We start from the raw sequence: 15,916 nt of genomic DNA, 5'->3' as shown, positions 1-15,916 counted from the left end.
GATCCTCCTCAGAATTTCTCCTGGCTTGGATTTCTGTAATCTGAGTACGTTCTTCTAGACCTATCTCGTCCTCACTACCATTCTGACTATGTAAATAAGTCTGACTTCTGGTTCTCACGTATTCTGCAGATATGTCAACTACTGGAATCCAATCATCTTGACTGGTTCTTGGTTGTTCCTCTTCAGCTTACTTCAGGATCGATATCTTGAGACCCCTCAGCTGCACAACCTTCAGCTTCAGTTTCATCAGGATCAGTCACTCTTTTTGTGTGACTTGCATGGATCCAGTGTGGAACTCCTTCGCACTTTACAGCTGTGGTGGTAACCAGAATTACTTGACGTGGTTTTCCCCACTTTGGTGCAAGGCAAGATTTTCGAGTGTGTTTCTTTAACACTACCCGATCGCCTGGGTTCAGGTCATGTGCACGAGTATCTTGTCTGGCAACAGCGTCTTCCACAACCTGGTGAGAGATAGAACGCACTTGGTCAGCCAGTTCTTTTCAGTACTCCAGTACTAAATCATCAGATATATTCATCAGCTTATGCCCTGGCACCCATGCTTGCCTCATTGCTCTTCCCATTAGTATTTCATGAGGACTCAAGCCTGTGTTCCGGTCTGGAATACTTTTGAGTCCCATCAGAACAAGAGGTAAAGCATCTGGCCACTCTAATAGGGTAGATTAATACATCTTTCCCAATCTCAACTTGATTGTGCCATCAGTTGTTCTACCACTCCAGAAGCCTCTGGGTGATATGCACAGTGCAGCTTTTGCTTAACGTTGAATGCTTGAGAGATTAGGCCAATTGTTTCATTATTAAAATGACAGCCTCAGTCTGATTCAATTGTTACTGGAAAACCAAACCTAGGTATGAGTTCTCTGAGTAGGACTTTGGCTACAGTGATGCTATCATTCCTACGTGTGGGGTAAGCTTCCACCCATTTTGAAAATAGGCAGACAATGACAAGAATGTATTTCAGTCCTCAACAAGGGGGTAACTGAATGAAATCAATCTGTAATCATATGAAGGGACCCTCTGCCTTCCCAATCTTTCCTGGTAACACTACAGATTTCTTTCCAGGATTCATTTGTTGGCAAATTAAACATCTATGGCAAAGTGCTTCTGCTATGTTCCTGAATTTCGCATTGAACCATGACTGTCTGAAAAAACGTATTATGGCATCTCTCCCCAAATGAGAATCGCCTTGGAACATCCTAGCCATAGGAGCAAGCATACAGTCTGGTAACACAGGCCTACCATCAAGGTAAACAATGACACCATCTTCAACCCTTCTTTGACAACCTATCTTCCTCTACTCTTAACTGTTCTATTGGTTCTGCTTCATTTTGCAAGTCTCTCACTTTTCCCACGTTCTCACACCTTCAAGCAACATAAGTTGGCAGCTTTGTCCACCCACTTCAATTTTCTTGTTTATAGCCATTTAAAATTTTATGCAATGTTGAGCTAACTGGTCAGCATATCGGTTAACAGCGGTCACTTTGTAATTTCCAGATTGGTGAGCAGCACACTTGACCACAGCCACCTCTTTTGGCAATTGGATTCCTTCCAACAAATCTTTTACATAATGACCATTTTTAATAGGAGTACCTGAAGAAGTCAGAAACTCCCTTTGCATCCAGAGCTGGCCAAAATCGTGCACAACCCCGTAACAATATTGGATATCAGTATATATGGTTACTTTCCACTTTTCCCAAATTTGCAGGCTTTCGTTAATGCAACCAATTCAGCTACTTGTGCAGACTTGACTCCAGGTAAATAGGATGCTTCAACTGGACCCTTCAAAGTACATACTGGATAGGCAACATTCAAACCTCCTTCCTTGTGTCTCATGCATGAGCCATCTACAAATAGTTCATATTCATAATTTATTAATGGCTCTTCTCTTATTTCTGGACGTGGCATTGTACTGTATTCAGTCAGGTCGATACATTCATGTTTGACTTCTTCCTTCACTTCTGCAATGTGTGAATCAGATAGCAGTGTTGCTAGGTTCAGAATATTATACCTGGCAATAGTGACGTTTCCTGCACCTACAATAATTCGCTCGTACTTAGTCAGCTGACTAGGAGTTAGGTACTGAGTCTTAGTCCTTGTTAACAAAATCACAACTGCATGTGGAACGTACACTGTCACTGGATGTCCCATAATAATGGACTCACTTTGCTCAAGGCTCATGCAGGTTGCAGCTACTGCTTTCAGGCATCCTGGCAATGCAAATGCCACTGGGTCTTGTGTGGAAGAAAAATATGCCACAGGACTTCTTATCAGACCGTGAGTTTGGGTCAAAATTGAAAGTGCACAATTTTCTTGTGTATCACAGAATAGTGTAAAATCTTTTGAATAGTCAGGCATCCCTAATGCTGGGGCTGTACACAGACTTTCTCGTAATTTCAAGAAAGCAGTCATGCTTTTGTCATCCCATTCTACCGGGTCTTTTGCTCTTTTCTTTGTCATTTGTATCAATGGTTTTGCTAGGACTGCGAATCACACAATACATTGCCTGCAATAACCTACAACTCCAAGAAACATTCGGATCTCTTCCTGAGTTTGAGGTAGATTCATGTTTTTGATTATTCTGATTCTTTCTGAGGTAACTCTTCTGACCCCCTCTTTCTATCTGGTGCCCCAGATATTTCACTGACGTGGTACAAAATTGTAATTTCTCAGGTGACACTTTATGCCCTCCTTCACTCAAATGATTCAGCAATGTAATGGTATCAACAACACGGTCATTTCGAGTTTTAGATGCCACCAATAGGTCGTCTATATACTGCACCAGGACTGACTGTCCGGGCAGCACCAAAGACTCAAGGCACTCTTTAAAATCTGATTAAAAATCGACGGACTATCTGTATACCCCTGAGGAACGCGGTTCCAGGTGTACACATGACTGTCAAATTCAAAAGAAAAAAGACATTTTCTATCTGGGTGCAATGGAATCGAGAAAAATGCGTGACACAAATCTATTACGGTAAACCATCCAGCCTCCCACGGTATATGATACAGAATCACTGCAGGATTTGGCACAACTGTACAGCATGGGACAACAACTTTATTATTTTTTGGAGGTCCTGTACGACAATATACTTCCCACTTGGTTTCTTTATGCCAATTATGGGTGAATTACATGGACTTCTCATTATTTCTTGTAAAATGCCTGTTTCAACCAAACGCTTTATTTCTGCTGCAACACCTGCTTTTATTTCTGGGCTCATTTTGTACTGTCGAATATTTGGGTAAAATGCACCTTCTTTTACTGTCGTTTTTATTGGATCAACATTTGCCATTAATCCTACATCTTTTCCGGTAAAATTCCATACATTAGGATTTACAGTATGTTGTAATTCTTCTGGTAGGTCTTCTACAGTTAACTTTTTATTCTCTGTTTCTTATTTTGCTAACATTAATTTATAGATTCCGTCTTCATCTGGGGTCTGAATTTCAACACCACTTGGGGTGCAAAAGATGGTGGAATTCATTTTGCACAACAAGTCTCTGCCTAACAAGTTCACTGGACTTGAATCACACACAACAAATCTGTGCATTTCTTTCAAATTGCCTATTCTAACTTCCATTGGTTCTGTAACTGGGGTACTAATTTGTCTATTAGAAATGCCCACTACTTGGATCGCTTCTCTTGAGAGGGGTAGGTTTGGAACATCTGCTGTTCGCACAGTAGAATGGGTAGCACCAGTGTCCAATAGAAAGGTGACATCATTTCCTTCAACCTTTCCTTCAATGTATGGACCTGACTGATCTACCGGCAAGGAGGCGCCAAGTATGCACTCCTCGTCCTCCCCTCTCAGGCACCGTCATTATGTGTCCTCACTGAAAAACGTATCACTCAAAAGAAATTGTGATGTTGCTGTGTCTCTCCTTTTACTTCCCTCCCAATTTGTGGTATCCACACTCTGATGTGCTTTGCTCCTAAAATTTGGCATAGGTGCAAGGGGTAACTGGTTTTGTAATACGTGCTGGTGTTGCTTCTGTGGCACCTCATTCTGCGTCTGTGGATTCAAATCATTAGTTTGCACATTACTGTTTTGCACAGCCTTACACTCGTTCCTCCAGTGCCCAAACTTGCTGCACCCGTGACAAGGGAATTTCTTCTTCGCTTACTCTCTATTTAATTTTCCCCTTGGCCTACCGCCATTACCATCACCTTGAGTCTGGTTATTGTTCATTTGGCTCAATTGAAGTTCCTGTTGCTCTACTAATTTTACTTGTGCCCACATTACTTTTTCCTTTAATTCTTTTCGTTTATTGTCGAATTTGTCTTCACAATACTTTGCATATTTAAGCATTTCGTCAATCGGCTTCGCCTGCCAGCAAATGTTATGATCTTTAATCCAGTGTGAAATTTCTGGTCTTAATCCTGACACAAACTGATAGATGAAGTGCGTCATGTCTTTCATGTAAATATTTTCCAAACCTCTATACTGTTTGAATACTTGTAACAAGCGTTCATAATATGCATGCACGGATTCATCTTTATTCTGAGTGGTTCTATCTATTCTAGTCTAATCAGTTTCTTTTGCAGGTACCTTCCCTTTGAGGTAGAGCATTACTTGATTATATTTTTTCATGACTTCATTAGAAGGTGCTCCTGTCTTTGGGTCTCTAGGGTACTCATCACTAGGCCAATCAATAGAAATTTTACATTCTGTCCACAAATCTACAGGAACAACAATGTCAAATAATTTCGCGCCAGGATACTCAAGAGTAATTGTGCGCGTTACAAATCCCATATGACATAACATATAACATAACATAATCCATCTAAATCTTTCAAAAGACATTTCGAAACCTTCACAAACCTCTCAACTTGTCTGTACCACTCTACAGGTTTCTCGCGAAGTTTTGGGAAGTTATTTGTAAATGACAAAATATCCTGTCGAGACCATGGGACATGTACATAACCTCCACCTGGTACCTCTCTCATGGGACTTGACCTTTCCACCTTGTCTGCTTCTTTTAACACATATTCGGATGCAGTTTGTTTTGATCAGGCCTCTTCTTTTTTCTTTGCCCACCTAGTTTTCCATTTTTCTATGTCACCCCTTTCTGCAATAATGTCATAAGCTCCCTAATTTGTATCTTTCTACCTGACACATTCATATTTTCCAAATCTTTGTCAGAAAATTCAGCTCTATATGGTTTCTGTAACACTTTAGATTTGCCAATGTCAATTCCCATATTAGTTGCCATATCCATTAATTTTTCATGAAACACTCTTGTATTTCTAGTAATGCTTTTGCATATAAACAACAATTCATCTTCACTGAATGTATTTATTCTGTCCAATCCTACATTTCCAGCCATCATTTCTTTTAATTTGACTCTTAATTTGAATATGTCTAATACTTTTGGCTGTGACTTTGGTTTCTCTATTTCTCGTGTCCATCTCTCTATTTCTTCCGGGGTTACTACTGTGGCACTTCTTGTACCTGAGGATGTCTCCATTTGTACTTCTCTAGAATTTATAGGGGTGGTTTTCCTGACCGAGTCACTCACTGGTTCTCTTATTGGCAAATCCATCAGGGAAATCACTGACTCACATTCACTTGCTTGATCATCAACTATGAAGGGTTCTTTCATAGGCTGTACTACAGGTGTAGTTAGTACGGTATTTTTAGGACTAGGTTGTTTATCTCCATACAGAGGAACAACTGGGCCAATGGTTACCGGAATTGTGAAGGCTTCACGACTCTTATTTAATTGAGAAATGTTCTGAATCAACTCACTTCTTTGTTTATTGAATGCTTCCCTTTCTCTGTCTTGTAGTACTTTTTCTAACAAAGTTTCATGTACTACTTGCGGAATCAGTGGTGGTTTCAGGAACGGAGCATTTGGATTAACTGTGCTTGGCTCCTCATTATAAGGTAGTGGATTTTTCATTAATAAATCCTCCAAATAATCATCATCCGATTCACCACTAATCATTAAATGTTTCATTTTTTCACTCCTTTTACTTTCAGTGGGTCCTTCTAAAGTTAATACAGGATATAATCCTTCCACTAACATGGACTGTCTCCATTGTTTCATTTGTTTGTCTCTTGTCTCTTTTGGAAATCTTACTTCTGGGTCTATCTCGCTCAAAAGCCTCAGTTTCCCATTCCTCCAATGCCTCATACTGCGTTAATCTAGGTCAGGGATCTAATTCATTCATGCAAGTTCTCAAATAGTACAAAACTCTGCCATTAAACATACAATTTTCTGGAAATGCTAAAACACCATCATCTTTTGTGTACGCAATCCAATTTTCTAACCACACCCAAGTGTGATAGCCCTTTTCGACCATCATGTATGATGCGGGCGTATTTGGTGCTGGAATAATAATCCCTTCTCTTGTTTTAATTGCTATATCTTTTTTGAAAAAATTCTTAATTCTTTTAATGAGTGACATTTTTCTTTTCTCTCCGTACATGATATACGGTCTTCCTCTTATATACTGTTCTTGAGCAAACCCTAGATATTTCCTATCGGGTCTTCCTCCTACAATCGGACCTATATGCCACATATAATTTAAACAGAAATCTTTAGGATAACTCTCAATTTGTTTACAAAATTACTTCCAATACCAGCGCGTCTTTTATATTTCAGTAACCAATCAAATGTTTTAATTCAAAATAAATCCAACCAATAGTTGCGCGACTTTTCTTGCGAGACTAGTTCTCACACTCCTGTACTCACCCCTCCTTTACAATTATTACCTCAGCTACACGCCTACTGTCTCAACCAATACCAGTGTGGCTCTGAGTGACGCCGCATGCAACAGAAACACAGTGTCCTGACAGGTAGGAGTCGGTAGACAGTTATATATAGCATGCACATAGCATTACTTTGGTAGAAAAGAAGGAGAATACTCGTTTTTATATCAAAAGATAGTTATTCATCTTTATATAGTATCATTAGTTCCAAGGTCGGAGGTATACAGTTAAGAACAGCACTGCATTATTTGAATTAGTGACAGCCACATGGAACTTGGTGCAAAAACGTGTACAAAAGTGCAAGTGGCGACGCAAGTGAAAAGTGAACAGCGTTGGTGGCGCACTGTGCATAAGGTGCAAATAATTTACAGTGAGTGGCTTATCGGCGCATGTGACATTGTGATATCACAGCAGGCACGGGTAATAATATTAAATGTAAGGCCACAAGAAGGGGTGCGCCTATTATTTAGGCTGTTAGGTCGACGGCGTTTCGATCTGGGTTAGTTCAGATCATCTTCAGGACTTGGTTGTCTGGATGAAGGAGTGCTGGGTTGGGATCCTGGGTGAGTTGGATCCTCTTAAAAGCAAGCTGTCCTGGGAGAGATGTCCGAGTTACTTGGAGGAGCCCCAGAATTAGATCGTCTGTGGGCTGCAGGAAGGTGCTTTCTGATAGATTCAGTGCTCTCGTCGGCCGTGTGAATCAGCCGTTTATTCGCGGGCGCTGGATTGATCGGCGTCCTCGGTGCTTCCGGGTCGGTAGGTGTCTGAGTGACGTCGGCGCAGCTCCGCAAATGACTCCCTCCTTTGCAGGGTAATACGAAAACTTAATTTCTTGCACTTTTAATGCAGATTTTATTATTCAAAAACGTGAAAACAATTGCCGCTGTACCTGATTGACTAATTCAAAGGAAAGATACATTTTTCAATCACTACGAGTAAATCCCTTCCGCTTACTCTTCATATACCACGAGTAGATCCCTTCCTCCACCCTTCATGCATGCATTAGAGAACCTGCTTCTCCTTCAGACTTATCCCTTCTGGGATATACTAAGGGCGAAGTTTCACCAGCGAACCCCTTTGCTATCAATCAAGCTCAGAAGAACCTGCTACTCCTTCCGTAAGACCATTTCTAGGTAATATCACACCAAACGTTTTGCTAGCAAACTCTTTGCTATCATTTATTCACACATTAATTCAGAAAAACCCTAAATAGTGCTTCCGGTTTTTCCTAACCATGCACTTATTTCCTACAGGTAAGTGACCTCACTGCAGTATGGCTTCCATTTACCACCCGCTATTCAGCCCCCGGGGATTCCAGACAAAACATAAAACAGGTACGAACAAGTCTTCGTTAATACATAGAATCAATACAATGTCAATATAAAATTAATGTAAAATCAGATTTGACCGATCAATAATCAGTACATAACTAACTAACTACCTATCTTAACTAAACCCTAACCATACTGCTGCTACCAAAAGAAATACTGATAGAACACGCAGGTCACCCGACTCAGTTTACCATACTCAGATGGGCCCATAAAACAACACAACTTATCGTGAGTTAAATCAAGTAGCCTGAGCACTTGCTCAAATCGGTGCACAGACATAATATCGACTCCAAAATATCGTTTGGACAGAATATCGAGTTGTAAATATCGTTTAGACAAAATATCGACAGGACAGAATACAGACAGCCAAAATATCGTTTTTAAGGTAAGTGAAGTAATATCGACTGTAAATAATATAGAAAGTGAAAATATCCAAGTATATAATCTAGATAGTATAAAATATCGTTTTTTAAATAATATTTAATTATTTATAGTGTTTTTATGTTATAATATGTGTGAAAATTGTCATTTTATGTTATAATTATTTTTAATTAATGATTTTTTTTAAATTATTGTGTAATTTTATTCTGTAGCGGGTTGTGGGTTTATAGGGGAATAGGGTGGGAAGTAATTTAATTATAATTAATTAAATATGTAAATTTATTAATTGGTAGTAATAATTAATTAATTGGTAATTAAATATTATTTGTTAATTATTTAAAATTTAATTGGTAATTAATTTAAATTAATTGATTAATTGCTAATTATGTAAATTAAAATATTTATTTCCTGTAGCGGGTTGTGGGTTTATAGGGGAATAGGGTGGGAAGTAATTTAATTATAATTAATTAAATATGTAAATTTAATAATTGGTAGTAATATTTAATTAATTGTTAATTAAAAAATATTTGTTAATTAATTAAAATGTAATTGGTAATTAATTTAATTTAATTGATTAATTGCTAATTATGTTAAATTAAAGGGGTATTTTTAGGGTTCAGGGTCAGTTTTTAGTTTTTGGGTAAAGGGGTATTTTTAGGGTTCAGGGTCAGTTTTTATTTTTGGGTAAAGGAGTATTTTTAGGGTTCAGGGTCAGTTTTTAGTTTTTGGGTAAAGGGGTATTTTTAGGGTTCAGGGTCAGTTTTTAGTTTTTGGGTAAAGGGGTATTTTTAGGGTTCAGGGTCAGTTTTTAGTTTTTGGGTAAAGGGGTATTTTTAGGGTTCAGGGTCAGTTTTGGGTTTTTGGGTAAAGGGTTTTTTTTAGGGTTCAGGGTCAGTTTTGAGTTTTTGGGGTACAGGGGTACAGTGTAAAAATAAAGTAAAATTAAATTTACATTAATTTAATTTGATGAAATGAAATTAAATTAAATTATATTAAAATAATTTTAAATAATTTAAATTAAAAAAATTATTATATACTTACCAATACTTACGTTGTAATGGTAGTGCGTTGTAAAAGTTGCGTTGTAACGTCATATATCCACTGTTGCACTCTTTGGAGTGGGAATAGTAATTTTAACCCCTACGCTATCCAACGCTTTCCCTACTGTTGCACCCACTGGAGTGGGAATAGTAATTTTTACTCTTTTGTATTTGTACGTTAATAATATTGGCTATTATTTAATTAAATTTTGTTACTATATATATATGTTTTAAGAAATATGATTAAAAAAATATTATTTTTTTACTTTCATTAATTATTTAATTATTAAAAGTTATTTTAAGTATTGTTAAGTATATTTTAGTAATTAATTTTTTATATTAATGTAATTAAACATTGTTTTTATTAAAGTCGATATTTTTTACAACTATATTTTTGTAAACGATATTTTTAACTCGATATTTTTGTACTTACCTGTTTGTAGATAGAAACTCGATATTTTGTCTCTCGATATTTTGTCAACGATATTTTTGTTGGTCGATATTCTGTCCCTCGATATTATTTCAGTGATCCCTCTAAGCAGTGATTTATAAATTTCATTTAGGACCTATACCATTGACTTACCAATCCTCGTCATCGGGACCTAAAGTCCTAAGGGATCAAAGGAGTTAAAATAATAGGTAGAATAATAGCATTTGCACTTGTATAAAAACCACAAACTCGGTAAAGGTTTAACCTCTTTATCTAAATTTCTTAAAAGTCTTAATCCAAATATTAAACATCAGAAATCTTCCAATCAGGAAAATAATGATTAGAATGAAAATATGCAGAGATTTTAGAAAGCAGTCTTTACGCATTTGACATTAGGGTGGGAAGAGAGAAGGAAACAGTACAATGACATACCCACATAGAATATTTACCTAGAATGGTGTGAAGAACTAACCCTGGCCACAAATCAGTTTAAAGGACAGAACCCTGAAAGTGCAGGCCCCATAAAGGCAAGCAGGTGTAGATTAGAATCAGGACAGGTAAAGCCAAATTGGATGATGACAGGACCACCACAGGCTAAGACAGGCACAGGCAGTTAAAGTTGCAACGCCTGCGTTACTCCCTCTCTGCAGCTAACAGCCAGAACCTGGTAAGAGTTATCCATCTCTCCGACAAAGTGCTTCACAAGCACTTCAGCTCTCAATCCCTGATCTGGGTTTCGAACCTTCTGACAGAGGGCTCCGCCAGCACCTCTGCTCCCGATCACCCATTGAGGGCGTTGGGTCAGTGACAGGTCAGCTATTCGGACAAGTCGGACAAATTAACTAGCTAAGCCTACCTAGTTATACTATTTTCCAGGCCAGTGTACCACCCCCCAATGTTGCAAGTGTAACGATCCCCAGTTTTCATTGGACCAAAGGATGAGGAGAGGTCATCACACCATTTAAAATGAAACTTTTCCGTAGAAATTATAATTTTACGTTCCCGCCCATCAATTTTATTTCCCCATGCATGTTTCATTCCACCCAGCAGTGAATGTATCAATGTCATTTACAAAGTAGTCCATTTAACAATTTTGCTTCCTCTGTAGAGTTCAGGAGGTGAAGTTCCCAGGCGCATCTTGGTCAAGACTGTCCCTGGAACTCATTCAATGCGAAGACTTGATGGTTTTCAGACTCTGGTGCGCAGGCTCAAAGGTTTCAATATGGAGTGCAGTGGGTTTCAAAATGGAGTATCGGGTACATTTCAGGCTCAGAAGCGTGATTACATGAAAGAATAGAAAAGAAACCGTTTTAGAACAAGTCTAAATGAATGCACTGTATACCACTTATCTCTACTCTATTCCCATCACTTTATATTTAAGTATTGCATTAGAGTTAAGCAGAACGAACAGCTTAGCAAAAGAAGCCGTACAAGCTTTTTGCATGTGAGGACATAGAGCAGCCATCTTAGTTCTAGTGCGCAGAAGCAAATGATTCCCTCCAAAGCAGAAAGTACGTCATGTCACGTGAGTGTGACAGATGCATTCACAATAAGAAAACCCGCGTAGCAGCGGCCATTTTAATGCAAGCGGATTATCATTAGTAAAAGCACATATGCAAGCTTCACCTAGATGTCATGTAATGCTATATTAATAGGACAAAACATGTCGATTAGTACATTAACGTTATGTCGAGAGGAGTGAATACAAGCAAGTTGCGTTACGTGCGAATACTTGCTCCATTAGAAGAATGCAAAGGGGAGGGGTGGAGGTGGCCGCATGTCGCATGGGGGCCCGACTGCTCATTGATTACTGATTTTGAATACTGTTTATTTGGTCGGGATTCTGCTCTGCGGCGACCTGAAGTTAAACTAAAGCTGGTGTAATTCCCTTTCTTTTCCTATATTCTGGGGTTTAGATAGTAACTGTGGGGGGGTTTATATGGTGTTCTTGGGCTATAGGGGAGGGGGATCGTGGCGACTTGAGATGTGAAATCGGCTGTCATTCACAGGTCCTGCCTGACCTATTTGCCTGTAAGGGTTGTTGGGGGGTGGGGGTGGAGGGCGGTTTTCCTGTAGGGTGGGGGGTCAGGAGGAGTGGGGTGTGTAAGGGCACAGCACAATATTGCACAGTACAACACGTGAGGGAAATTTTGGTGAACAGTTATGGAAATGGGAAGAAAATTAGCTTTGGTAGACCAGTTTTGGTTGAATTAAAGAGGCAAACATGTTTGTTTTTAGAAGGAAATTTCCATAATATGTTATCATGAGCCTTCGAATTGCTTCAAGTAGTGTCTGTGGGCTAAATGACCAAGATTAAAGGCAAACGACTGCAACTTTATTTAAAACATTGTATATTAATATACTATGTATTCAATAGACCCACATAGAGGGCACCAGAGGTAACATCCTGGATCAACTTGGATATAAGCTTGTGGTTAATACCAAGCAAGGTACTCGAACAAGAGGGGTAGCTATCCTTACTCAGAGGAGGTGCTGCAAGGCTGTGGTCGAATGCACATGGGGAGGTGACATTTTTACAATTTGTTCAGTCTATGGATCGACCGGTGATGACCCTGAGGTTCTTGAATTTTTGGATACTGAGCTTGCACCGTGGCCCACTCCTGAAATAATGTGCGGAGATTTTAAAATTAATGGGCTGGGTGGGCTCTGGGGCAATGTGGGAGGCGGATACTCCGGTCAAAAAAGGAGGGTTTTTAAAGCTCTCATGAAGTTATTAAGGAATAATGGACTTATTGATGTGTGGGATTATTTAAAGCCCAAAAACCCTGGTAGTAAGTTTTTTTCTGTTCCCCATAGGCCCTTTTTCGACTTGATTATTTCTTTGTACCACACTCTTTTATCTCAAGGTTTAGGATAGAGAAATATCCCTGGATACTCCCAGACCATAACACCTTGGATCTCACAGTTGCCTTTACTGGAGGGGTGAGGCCCGAGCGGTTCTGGGCCTTTGAAAGGGGGCTTTTAAAAGATCCAGAATATGTGCTCCACATGAATGCTTGGATCAAGGAATTCTGGGATATTAACAGGGAGAGCGCTCGCATGGGGATAGTCTGGGACATGTTTTCACCAGCAGAAACAAGCGGCACAGTGAGAGGAAGTACTTAGTAACACTCTGATTGGGATAGAGGAGGAGCTTGCACATGGGTAAAACAATTGAGGATATATTGCTCCGGTTGGCCCTAGCCAAGGCCAAAGTTGGAGATCGGATAGCTGTTAAGGCTGCGGAAAGCTTCTGGCAAAAAGAGAGCATTGCTATGAATTCAGTGAGTGGATGGGGCATACTCTTGCAGTTATATTGAGACAAAAGAATATAGCAGGGGAAATACTCAAAACTGTGAATGATAGTGGGAACATAATGGCTGACTCATCCGAGAAGTGTTCCGACAATTCTATCAACGCCTATACAGTGAGGAACCTCCAATGGAGCAGAGCTCAACCCAGGAGTATTTAAGTAAATTCCCCTTGCAGAGCAGTGACCCTGAAGGCAATGATATTCTTGAGACCGCACTGACCCAGGATGAGATCTTTGGTGCATTGTGCAGTCTACCCTCTGGTAAGGCTGCCGGTCCAGGTCATATCCCATTAGAGTTTTACAAAACCTTTGTGGATAAAATTGGACCTGATCTAGCTGATATTATTTTCCAATCTTAAAAGGGTGGTTCTGCTCCCGAGTCCTGGGCAGAAGCAGATATTATTAAAAAAAAAATGTAAACCGGTAAGGCACCCAGAGAACCTGGGTCATACAGGCCAATAACACTTATGAATAGTGACGTTAAAATCTTTACCAAAGCTATGGTGACAAGATTAAATGATATTCTTGGAAAAACAATTAATCCTTCTCAGCACAGGTTTATACCTGGGAGGGGAACAATGCAGCATATTCGTCGGGTAATAACTCTTTTCGATGTAGCTGAGGTCTCAGGGGACCCTATGGCTGTTATGCTTTTTGGATGCTGAAAACCCATTTGATAGGGTCTCCTGGAATAACCTCTGGGAGGGTCTGAGATGGTTTGGCATCAGGAGAGGATTCATCGAAGCTATTCAGGCTCTGTCTAGAGCACCTGCTGCTCTGTTAAGATTGAATGGGGGCTATGCCGCACCTTTTTTTATTAAGGGCTGCCAATGCTCCCCTCTCCTTTTTGCCATCTATATTGATCCTCTAATGCTGCTGCTGGAGGCTAATAATGGAATCAAGCCTATTTTTGGTCAGGGGTTGGAAACAAAAGTATGTGCTTACACGGATAATGTCGCCATCGTTACTGTGAATCCCTCAACTGCGCTAGCAGGTAGCACATGACTTTGGCAGATTATTGGGTATGCCTTAAACTAACGAAAATATCAGATAATTAAGAACGGGAATGTGGATTTGGATGATCCGAGAGTGACCGAATCAGCTGTTTATTTGGGCATTGATATTAAGCCAGGACTGGGGAAGTTAGTGGCAAGGAACATCAAGCCTGTAATTGGGAAGGCAAAATCAGATTTTGCCAGATTTAACAACCTACATATGTCATTAGTGGGCCGCTGTAATGTGGTAAAGATGGTGTTTTTATCTAAAATACGTTACCTGTTCAGGGCAATTCCCTTAGAATTTGAAAAACATTGGTTTGCAGCACTGGAGAATATAGTAAATCGATTTATCTGGGCACATGGGAAAACTAGGAGGGCTCTAGGTATAAGTTATTGCCTAGGGAAAGAGGTGGCTTTGCATTCCCTGAATTAAAAACCTATTATTGGGCGGCTGCCCTCCAATATATGAGTAGTTTGTTTGGTGTGTGCCCTACGGATCCCTGGGCCGAAGTAGGGCTCCCGGATGTGTATAAGCTATTGCTTAGCGAACAAGCAGTGAACTGCTTTATGAAATTTAGTGAGCCTAGTTACTATAAGAAAACAAAATTCAAGACCATGCTGGCAGCTTTTAAAATCTGGTCTGCACTTAAAAAGAAGACAGGCCTCTTGAGGATAAATTGCTATACTCAGTTGTATAAAAACCCTATGTTTCCTGGAATATTTTCTGATGTAACTATGGCAGAGTGGGCGAGGCGAGGGTTCAGAATGCAGGGGATTTAATACTGATGGATGGAATCCACCAATTTAGCAATATCCAGACTGAGTTTGGCCCTGAAAGGCTTCAAAGCTTTTTTAGCAGGAAGATGGGAGGGCTCAATGGCTTTGGCAAAGTTAAAGTCATTGATGCTATTAGAGATGGTAGGAACTGCACTATAAAGAGAATGTATGCTGAATTAGTAGCAGGATGATCTTGAAAAACATCTTGAAAAGTGGGCAGAACAGTTGGGTGTAGAACCGGATAAGTTTCTTGATTCCTTAGAATTGGGTCAGACTGCTGTGTGCTCTGCAGGGCTTCAACCTAAGCATTGTAAGACAATTTTTGCAATTTATTACACTTCGGCGAGTATTGCACAATTGGGGGGGCAGGTAGGAGCTAGATGCCCACAGTGTGATTAGTTGGATGCTGATTTAGCTCATATGGTTGACGTCCTGTCCACATCTTGAAACCTTAATAAATTCCATCGAAAAATTTCTTGACCAGACCTTGGGCGTGAAAGCTAAGCTAACCCCAGCTTTAATACTTCTCCGCCCCAACATTCCAGCATTGACTTGCATGGTTGCTGTCTATGTTTAATTTGGAAAGACCTATTTATGAGAGAAAGGGCAAAAGAGGGAGATTACCGGGTAGGCGCATTTTGGCTCCTATTTTGAGCTGGAATGAGTCTCAGGCTCTTAATGGCCCTTGATCCATTTAAATGTGTGGGCAGTGGAATTATTTGCTAGTCATATCAAATTTTGCCGTTTGTAAATTTTGTTAGCTAATTGTGATTTTTATTTGCCTCTCTCGATTGTCTTGTGAAACAGGATGAAATCTTTTTTTTTTACAACTGCTAAGAAGACCTGATTAACCTTCACGCTTTAATTTGTTATATAATTCTGTGATAGTTATATTAAAAAAACACAATAAAAATG

Source organism: Lissotriton helveticus, chromosome 5_1 (assembly GCF_964261635.1).
Source record: "Lissotriton helveticus chromosome 5_1, aLisHel1.1, whole genome shotgun sequence".
Classification (NCBI taxonomy): domain Eukaryota; kingdom Metazoa; phylum Chordata; class Amphibia; order Caudata; family Salamandridae; genus Lissotriton; species Lissotriton helveticus.
The sequence above is the reverse complement of the archived record's forward strand: the minus strand, read 5'-3'. Positions refer to the sequence as shown.